Raw genomic sequence first — 9325 nt, 5'->3', positions numbered from 1 at the left:
CCCTACGGTTCGAGAACAATGTAGACATGACCGAGACACATCTCCGGTCAATAACCAATAGCGGACCTGGATGCCCATATTGGCTCCTACATATTCTACGAAGATCTTTTATCGGTCAGACCGCATAACAACATAAGTTTGTTCCCTTTGTCATCGGTATGTTACTTGCCCCGAGATTCGATCGTCGGTATCCAATACCTAGTTCAATCTCGTTACCAGCAAGTCTCTTTACTCATTCCGTAATACATCATCCTGCAACTAACTCATTAGTTGCAATGCTTGCAAGGCTTTAAAGTGATGTGCATTACCGAGAGGGCCCAGAGATACCTCTCCGACAATCGGAGTGACAAATCCTAATCTCGAAATACGCCAACCCAACATCTACCTTTGGAGACACCTGTAATGCTCCTTTATAATCACCCAGTTACGTTGTGACGTTTGGTAGTACACAAAGTGTTCCTCCTTCATAATCTCATAGTCATAGGAACATGTATAAGTCATGGATAAAGCAATAGCAACATACTAAACGATCGGGTGCTAAGCTAATATAATGGGTCATGTCAATCAGATCATTCAACTAATGATGTGACCTCGTTAGTCAAATAACAATTCTTTGTTCATGGTTAGGAAACATAACCATCTTTGATTAACGAGCTAGTCTAGTAGAGGCATACTAGTGACACTCTGTTTTGTCTATGTATTCACACATGTATTATGTTTCCGGTTAATACAATTCTAGCATGAATAATAAACATTTATCATGATATAAGGAAATAAATAATAACTTTATTATTGCCTCTAGGGCATATTTCCTTCAGTCTCCCACTTGCACTAGAGTCAATAATCTAGATCACATCACCATGTGATTAACATCGATAGTTCACATCATCATGTGATTAACACCCATAGTTCACATCGCCATGTGACCAACACCCAAAGGGTTTACTAGATTCAGTAATCTAGGTCACATCGCTATGTGATTAACACCCAAGGAGTACTCATGCGTGATCATGTTTTGCTTGTGAGAGAATCTTAGTCAACGGGTCTGCTACATTCAGATCCGCATGTATTTTGCAAATTTCTATGTCAACAATGCTCTGCATGGAGCTACTCTAGCTAATTGCTCCCACTTTCAATATGTATCTAGACCGAGACTTAGAGTCATCTAGATTAGTGTCAAAACTTGCATCGGCGTAACCCTTTATGACGAACCTCCTTTTTTTTCACTTCCATAATCGAGAAACATATCCTTATTCCACTAAGGATAATTTTGACCGATGTCCAGTGATCTACTCCTAGATCACTATCGTACTCCCTTGCCAAACTCAGTGGTAGGGCATACAATAGATCTGGTATACAGCATGGCATACTTTATAGAACCTATGACTGAGGCATAGGGAATGACTTTCATTCTCTTTCTATCTTCTGCCGTGGTCGGGCATTGAGTCTTACTCAACTTCACACCTTGTAACACAGGCAAGAACCCTTTCTTTGCTTGATCCATTTTGAACTTCTTCAAAATCTTGTCAAGGTATGTGCTTTGTGAAAGTCCAATTAAGCGTCTTGATCTATCTCTATAGATCTTTATGCCTAATATGTAAGCAGCTTCACCGAGGTCTTTCATTGAAAAACTTTTATTCAAGTATCCCTTTATGCTATCCAGAAATTCTATATCATTTCCAATCAGTAATATGTCATCCACATATAATATTAGAAATGCTACAGAGCTCCCACTCACTTTCTTGTAAATACAGGCTTCTCCGAAAGTCTGTATAAAACCAAATGCTTTGATCACACTATCAAAGCGTTTATTCCAACTCCGAGAGGCTTGCACCAGTCCATAAATGGATCGCTGGAGCTTGCACACTTTGTTAGCTCCCTTTGGATCGACAAAACCTTCCGGTTACATCATATACAACTCTTCTTCCAGAAATCCATTCAGGAATGCAGTTTTGATATCCATCTGCCAAATTTCATAATCATAAAATGCGGCAATTGCTAACATGATTCGGACAGACTTAAGCATCGCTACGGGTGAGAAAGTCTCATCGTAGTCAATCCCTTGAACTTGTCGAAAACCTTTTGCGACAAGTCGAGCTTTGTAGACAGTAACATTACCATCAGCGTCAGTCTTCTTCTTAAAGATCCATTTATTCTCAATTGCTTGCCGATCATCGGGGAAGTCAACCAAAGTCCATACTTTGTTCTCATACATGGATCCCATCTCAGATTTCATGGCTTCAAGCCACTTTGCGGAATCTGGGCTCACCATCGCTTCTTCATAGTTCGTAGGTTCATCATGATCTAGTAGCATGACTTCCAGAACAGGATTTCCGTACCACTCTGGTGCGGATCTCACTCTGGTTGATCTACGAGGTTCAGTAGTATCTTGATCTAAAGTTTCATGATCATCATCATTAGCTTCCTCACTTATTGGTGTAGGTGTCGCAGAAACAGTTTTCTGTGATGTTCTACTTTCTAATAAGGGAGTAGGTACAGTTACCTCGTCAAGTTCTACTTTCCTCCCACTCACTTCTTTCGAGAGAAACTCCTTCTCCAGAAAGTTTCCGAATTTAGCAACAAAAGTCTTGCCTTCGGTCTTGTGATAGAAGGTGTATCCAATAGTTTCCTTTGGATATCCTATGAAGACGCACTTCTCCGATTTTAGTTTGAGCTTATCAGGATGAAACTTTTTCATATAAGCATCGCAACCCCAAATTTAAGAAACGACAACTTAGGTTTCTTGCCAAACCATAGTTCACACGGTGTCGTCTCAACGGATTTAGATGGTGCCCTATTTAACGTGAATGCAGCTGTCTCTAATGCATAACCCCAAAACGATAGTGGTAGATCGGTAAGAGACATCATAGATCGCACCATATCTAATAAAGTACGGTTATGACGTTCGGACACACCATTACATTGTGGTGTTCCAGGTGGCATGAGTAGTGAAACTATTTCACATTGTTTTTAACTGAAGGCCAAACTCGTAACTCAAATACTCTTCTCTATGATCAGATCGTAGAAATTTTATTTTCTTGTTACGATGATTTTTCACTTCACTCTGAAATCCTTTGAACTTTTCAAATGTTTCAGACTTATGTTTCATCAAGTAGATATACTCATATCTGCTCAAATCATCTGTGAAGATCAGAAAATAATGATACCTGTCACGAGCTTCAATATTCATTGGACCACATACATCAGCATGTATGATTTCCAACAAATCTGTTGCTCGCTCCATTGTTCCGAAGAACAGAGTCTTAGTCATCTTGCCCATGAGGCATGGTTCGCAAGCATCAACTGATTCATAATCAAGTGATTCCAAAAGCCCATCAGCATGGAGTTTCTTCACGCGCTTTACACCAATATGACCTAAACGGCAGTGCTACAAATAAGTTGCACTATCATTATTAACTTTGCATCTTTTGGTTTCAATATTATGATTATGTGTATCACTACGATCGAGATCCAACGAACTATTTTCATTGGGTGTGTAACCATATAAGGTTTTATTCATGTAAACAGAACAACAATTTATTCTCTTACTTAAATGAATAACCGTATTACAATAAACATGATCAAATCATATTCATGCTCAACACAAACACCAAATAACACTTATCTAGGTTCAACACTAATCCCGAAATTATAGGGAGTGTGCGATGATGATCATATCAATCTTGGAACCACTTCCAACACACATCGTCACTTCACCCTTAACTAGTCTCTGTTTATTTTGCAACTCCCATTTCGAGTTACTAATCTTAGCAACTGAACTAGTATCAAATACTGAGGGTTTGCTATAAACACTAGTAAAGTACACATCAATAACATGTATATCAAATATACTTATGTTCACTTTGCCATCCTTCTTATCCGCCAATCACTTGGGGTAGATCCGCTTCCAGTGACCAGTCCCTTTGCAATAGAAGCACTTAGTCTTAGGCTTAGGACCAGACTTGGGCTTCTTCACTTGAGCAGCAACTTGCTTGCTGTTCTTCTTGAATTTCCCCTTCTTCCCTCTGCCCTTTTCTTGAAACTAGTGATCTTGTCAACCATCAACACTTGATGTTTTTCTTGATTTCTACCTTCATTGATTTCCGCATTACGAAGAGCTTGGGAATCGTTTCCGTTATCCCTTGCATATCATAGTTCATCACGAAGTTCTACTAACTTGGTGATGGTGACTAGAGAATTCTGTCAATCACTATCTTATCTGGAAGATTAACTCCCACTTGATTCAAGCGATTGTAGTACCCAGACAATCTGAGCACATGCTCACTAGTTGAGCGATTCTCCTCCATCTTTTAGCTATAGAACTTGTTGGAGACTTCATATCTCTCAACTCGGGTATTTGCTTGAAATATTAGCTTCAACTCCTGGAACATCTCATATGCTCCATGACGTTCAAAACGTCTTTGAAGTCCCGATTCTAAGCCGTTAAGCATGGTGCACTAAACTATCAAGTAGTCATCATATTGAGCTAGCCAGACGTTCATAACGTCTGCCTCTGCTCCTGCAATAGGTCTGTCACCTAGCGGTGCATCAAGGACATAACTTTTCTGTGCAGCAATGAGGATAAACCTCAGATCACGGATCCAATCCGCATCATTGCTACTAATATCTTTCAACACAATTTTCTCTAGGAACATATCAAAATAAACACAAGGAAGCAACAACGCGAGCTATTGATCTACAACATAATTTGCAAAATACTACCAGGACTAAGTTCATGATAAATTTAAGTTCAATTAATCATATTACTTAAGAACTCCCACTTAGATAGACATCCCTCTAATCATCTAAGTGATCACGTGATCCAAATCAACTAATCCATGTCCGATCATCACGTGAGATGGAGAAGTTTCATTGGTGAACATCATTATGTTGATCATATCTACTATATGATTCACGCTCGACCTTTCGGTCTCCGTGTTCCGAGGCCATATCTGTATATGCTTGGCTCGTCAAGTATAACCTAAGTATTCCGCGTGTGCAACTGTTTTGCACCCGTTATATTTGAACGTAGAGCCTATCACACTCGATCATCACGTGGTGTCTCAGCACGAAGAACTTTCGCAACGGTGCATATTCAGGGAGAACACTTCTTGATAATTAGTGAGAGATCATCTTAAAATGCTACCGTCAAACTAAGCAAAATAAGATGTATAAAAGATAAACATCATATGCAATCAAAATATGTGATATGATATGGCCATCATCATCTTGCGCCTTTGATCTCCATCTCCAAAGTACTGTTATGATCTCTATCATCACCGGCATGACACCATGATCTCCATCATCTTGATCTATATCAATGTGTCGTCAGACGGTCGTCTCGCCAACTATTGCTCTTGCAACTATTGCTATCGCATAGCGATAAAGTAAAGCAATTATTTGGCGCTTGCATCTTATGCAATAAAGAGACAACCATAAGGCTTTTGCCAGTTGCCGATAACTTTAACAAAACATGATCATCTCATACAACAACTTATATCTCATCACGTTTTGACCATATCACATCACAACATGCCCTGCAAAAACAAGTTAGACGTCCTCTACTTTGTTGTTGCAAGTTTTACGTGGCTGCTACGGGCTTTAAGCAAGAACCAATCTCACCTACGCATCAAAACCACAACGATAGTTTGTCAAATAGACTCTGTTTTAACCTTCGCAAGGACCGGGCGTAGCCACACTTGGTTCAACTAAAGTTGGAGAAACAGTCACCCGCAAGTCACCTTTGTGCAAAGCACGTCGGGGAAACCGGTCTCGCGTAAGCATACGCGTAATGTCGGTCCGGGCCGCTTCATCCAACAATACCGCCAAACCAAAGTATGACATGCTGGTAGGCAGTATGACTTATATCGCCCACAACTCACTTGTGTTCTACTCGTGCATATAACATCAAACCATAAAACCGAGGCTCGAATGCCACTGTTGGGGAACGTAGTAATTTCAAAAAATTTCCTACGCACACGCAAGATCATGGTGATGCATAGAAACGAGGGGAGAGTATGATCTACGTACCCTTGTAGATCGCAACGGAAGCGTTGACACAACGTAGAGGAAGTAGTCGTACGTCTTCTTCCTGATCCGACCGATCCAAGCACCGTTACTCCGGCACCTCCGAGTTCTTAGCACACGTTCAGCTCGATGACGATCCTCGGGCTCCGATCCAGCAAAGCGTCGAGGAAGAGTTCCGTCAGCACGACGGCGTGGTGACGATCTTGATGTACTACCGACGCAGGGCTTCCCCTAAGCACTGTAACGGTTTGATCGAGGTGGAATTTGGTGGCAGGGGGCACCGCACACGGCTAAGGAACGATCTCAAGGATCAACTTGTGTGTCTTGGGGTGTCCCCTGCCCCCGTATATAAAGGATGAAGGGGGGGAGGCTGGCCGGCCAAGGAGGGAGGCGCAGGAGGAGTCCTACTCCTACCGGGAGTAGGACTCCCCCCCTCAATCCTCTTCCTAATAGGATTCCTTAAAGGGGAGAGGGAGAGAGAGGTGGCCGGCCCCTCTCCTAGTCCTAATAGGACTAGGGAGAGGGGGGGAGGCGCAGCCCTATGTGGGCTGCCTTCTCACCTTTCCACTAAGGCCCATGTTAGCCCATTTGGCTCCCTGGGGGTTCCGGTAACCCTCCCGGTAATCCGGTAAAATCCCGATTTCACCCGGAACACTTCCGATGTCCAAACATAGGCTTCCAATATATCAATATTTACGTCTCGACCATTTCGAGACTCCTCGTCATGTCCGTGATCACATCCGGGACTCCGAACAACCTTCGGTACATCAAAATGCATAAACTCATAATAACTGTCATCGTAACGTTAAGCGTGCGGACCCTACGGTTTGAGAACAATGTAGACATGACCGAGACACATCTCCGGTCAATAACCAATAGCGGGACCTGGATGCCCATATTGGCTCCCACATATTCTACGAAGATCTTTATCGGTCAGACCGCATAACAACATACGTTGTTCCCTTTGTCATCGGTATGTTACTTGCCCGAGATTCGATCGTCGGTATCCAATACCTAGTTCAATCTCGTTACCAGAAAGTCTCTTTACTCGTTCCGTAATACATCATCCTGCAACTAACTCATTAGTTGCAATGCTTGCAAGGCTTTAAGTGATGTGCATTACCGAGAGGGCCCAGAGATACCTCTCCGACGATCGGAGTGACAAATCCTAATCTCGAAATACGCCAACCCAACATCTACCATTGGAGACACCTGTAGTACTCCTTTATAATCACCCAGTTACGTTGTGACGTTCGGTAGTACCCAAAGTGTTCCTCCGGTAAACGGGAGTTGCATAATCTCATAGTCATAGGAACATGTATAAGTCATGGATAAAGCAATAGCAACATACTAAACGATCGGGTGCTAAGCTAATATAATGGGTCATGTCAATCAGATCATTCAACTAATGATGTGACCTCGTTAATCAAATAACAGCTCTTTGTTCAATGGTTAGGAAACATAACCATCTTTGATTAACGAGCTAGTCTAGTAGAGGCATACTAGTGACACTCTGTTTTGTCTATGTATTCACACATGTATTATGTTTCCGGTTAATACAATTCTAGCATGAATAATAAACATTTATCATGATATAAGGAAATAAATAATAACTTTATTATTGCCTCTAGGGCATATTTCCTTCATGGCGATGGGGTGTGGGCTGAACTTCAAGCTGAAACGCCTTTCTGGCTCGGCCGCGTAGTGGCCGGTCAGCCGCATCGTACACTGGTGAATGAGGTTTCAATGCTTCCTCCTCGAGGTGAGGTAGCAACCTACGTTTTGGGTAACTCTTGGACGGGCACTCGAGTTCATGCTCCTTGGCCGCAAGGACTTCGGTCCACCTGTCTGCTAGCAAGTCTTGATCAGCTTGAAGCTGTTGCTGCTTTTTCTTCAGGCTATTTGTCGTGGCCATAAGCCGGCGCTTGAAGCGCTCTTGCTCGACGGGGTCCTCAGGCACGATAAACTCGTCATCGCCGAGGCTCACCTCGTCTTCGGAGAGAGGCATGCGATTGTCCTCCTCCGGTTCTCCATCTGCTACCTGCTCTGGAGGACTAGCTTGCTCGTCTTCTAGCTCTACATCGTGCTGGAGGGGATTGTTGTTGTCTTTAGCGCTATTCGGAGTGTTATTATCTCCTGTGCCAGTATCACTGCTCTTGCTGTGGTGGGACTTAGAGCGGCGCCGCTGACGTCGGCGCTTGGGTTGCATCTTGGAGGGGTCATCCTCCGCTGTCTCGTCACCATTGCCTTCTTTGGGGGTGTCCACCATGTATATATCATATGATGAGGTGGCGGTCCAGCGCCCTGAGGACGGTGGTTCCTGTTCATCTCCTGCATCGTCGTCCATACTGTCGATGTCTTCGGAGTCGAAGTCAAGCATGTTGGTTAAGTCGTCGACAGTGGCTACTAAGTGGGTGGTGGGTGGGCAGCGAATTTCTTCGTCGTCCGCATCCCATTCTAGCCAGACATAGTTTGGCCAAGGTTCTCCTGATAGGGAGAGAGACCTTAATGAATTTTGCACATCTCCGAAAGGTGAGTGCTGAAAGATATCCGCGAAGGTGAACTCCATGATCGATGCCCAGTCGGATTCGACAGGCACGGATGTAGGCGGCTCAGAGTCCGTGGCCTGGGATAAATCCAGTGGTTTGGCGACGCGGCTCTCGAAAGGTGTGAAGTCAGTATCTGTCTCTATCGCCACTGAGAATGAGGCCTCCATGGCGGGGTCTATCCCTCCGCTCTCGGATGGCGCGATTTGCTCTGGATTAACGACCGGAGTAGCTGCAGATGCGATCTCCCCAACATTATCCGACGGCAGAGTTACGTCTTGCTCGTCGCGACTGTGCGGCGCGTCCGGCATGGGCTCGAATCCGTCGAAGATCAAGTCTCCGCGGATGTCGGCCGTGTAGTTCAAGTTTCCAAATCTAACCTGATGGCCAGGGGCGTAGCTCCCGATCTGCTCCAGATGGCCAAGCGAATTGGCCCGTAGTGCGAAGCTGCCGAATAGGAAGATATGTCCGGGGAGGAAAGCCTCACCCTGGACCGCATCACTAGCGATGATCGAAGGAGCCATCAAGCCTTATGGTGACAACACAGTGGAACTCTCAATGAAAGCACCAATGTCAGTGTCAAAACCGGCGGATCTCAGGTAGGGGGTCTCGAACTATGCGTCTAAGGCGGTTGTTAACAGGAGGCAGGGGACATGATGTTTACCCAGGTTTGGGCCCTCTTGATGGAGGTAATACCCTACGTCCTGATGGATTGTTATTGATGATATGACTATTACAAGAGTTGATCTACC

The sequence above is a fragment of the Triticum urartu genome, chromosome 2, assembly GCF_003073215.2.
Source record: "Triticum urartu cultivar G1812 chromosome 2, Tu2.1, whole genome shotgun sequence".
Taxonomy (NCBI): Eukaryota; Viridiplantae; Streptophyta; class Magnoliopsida; order Poales; family Poaceae; genus Triticum; species Triticum urartu.
The sequence above is the reverse complement of the archived record's forward strand: the minus strand, read 5'-3'. Positions refer to the sequence as shown.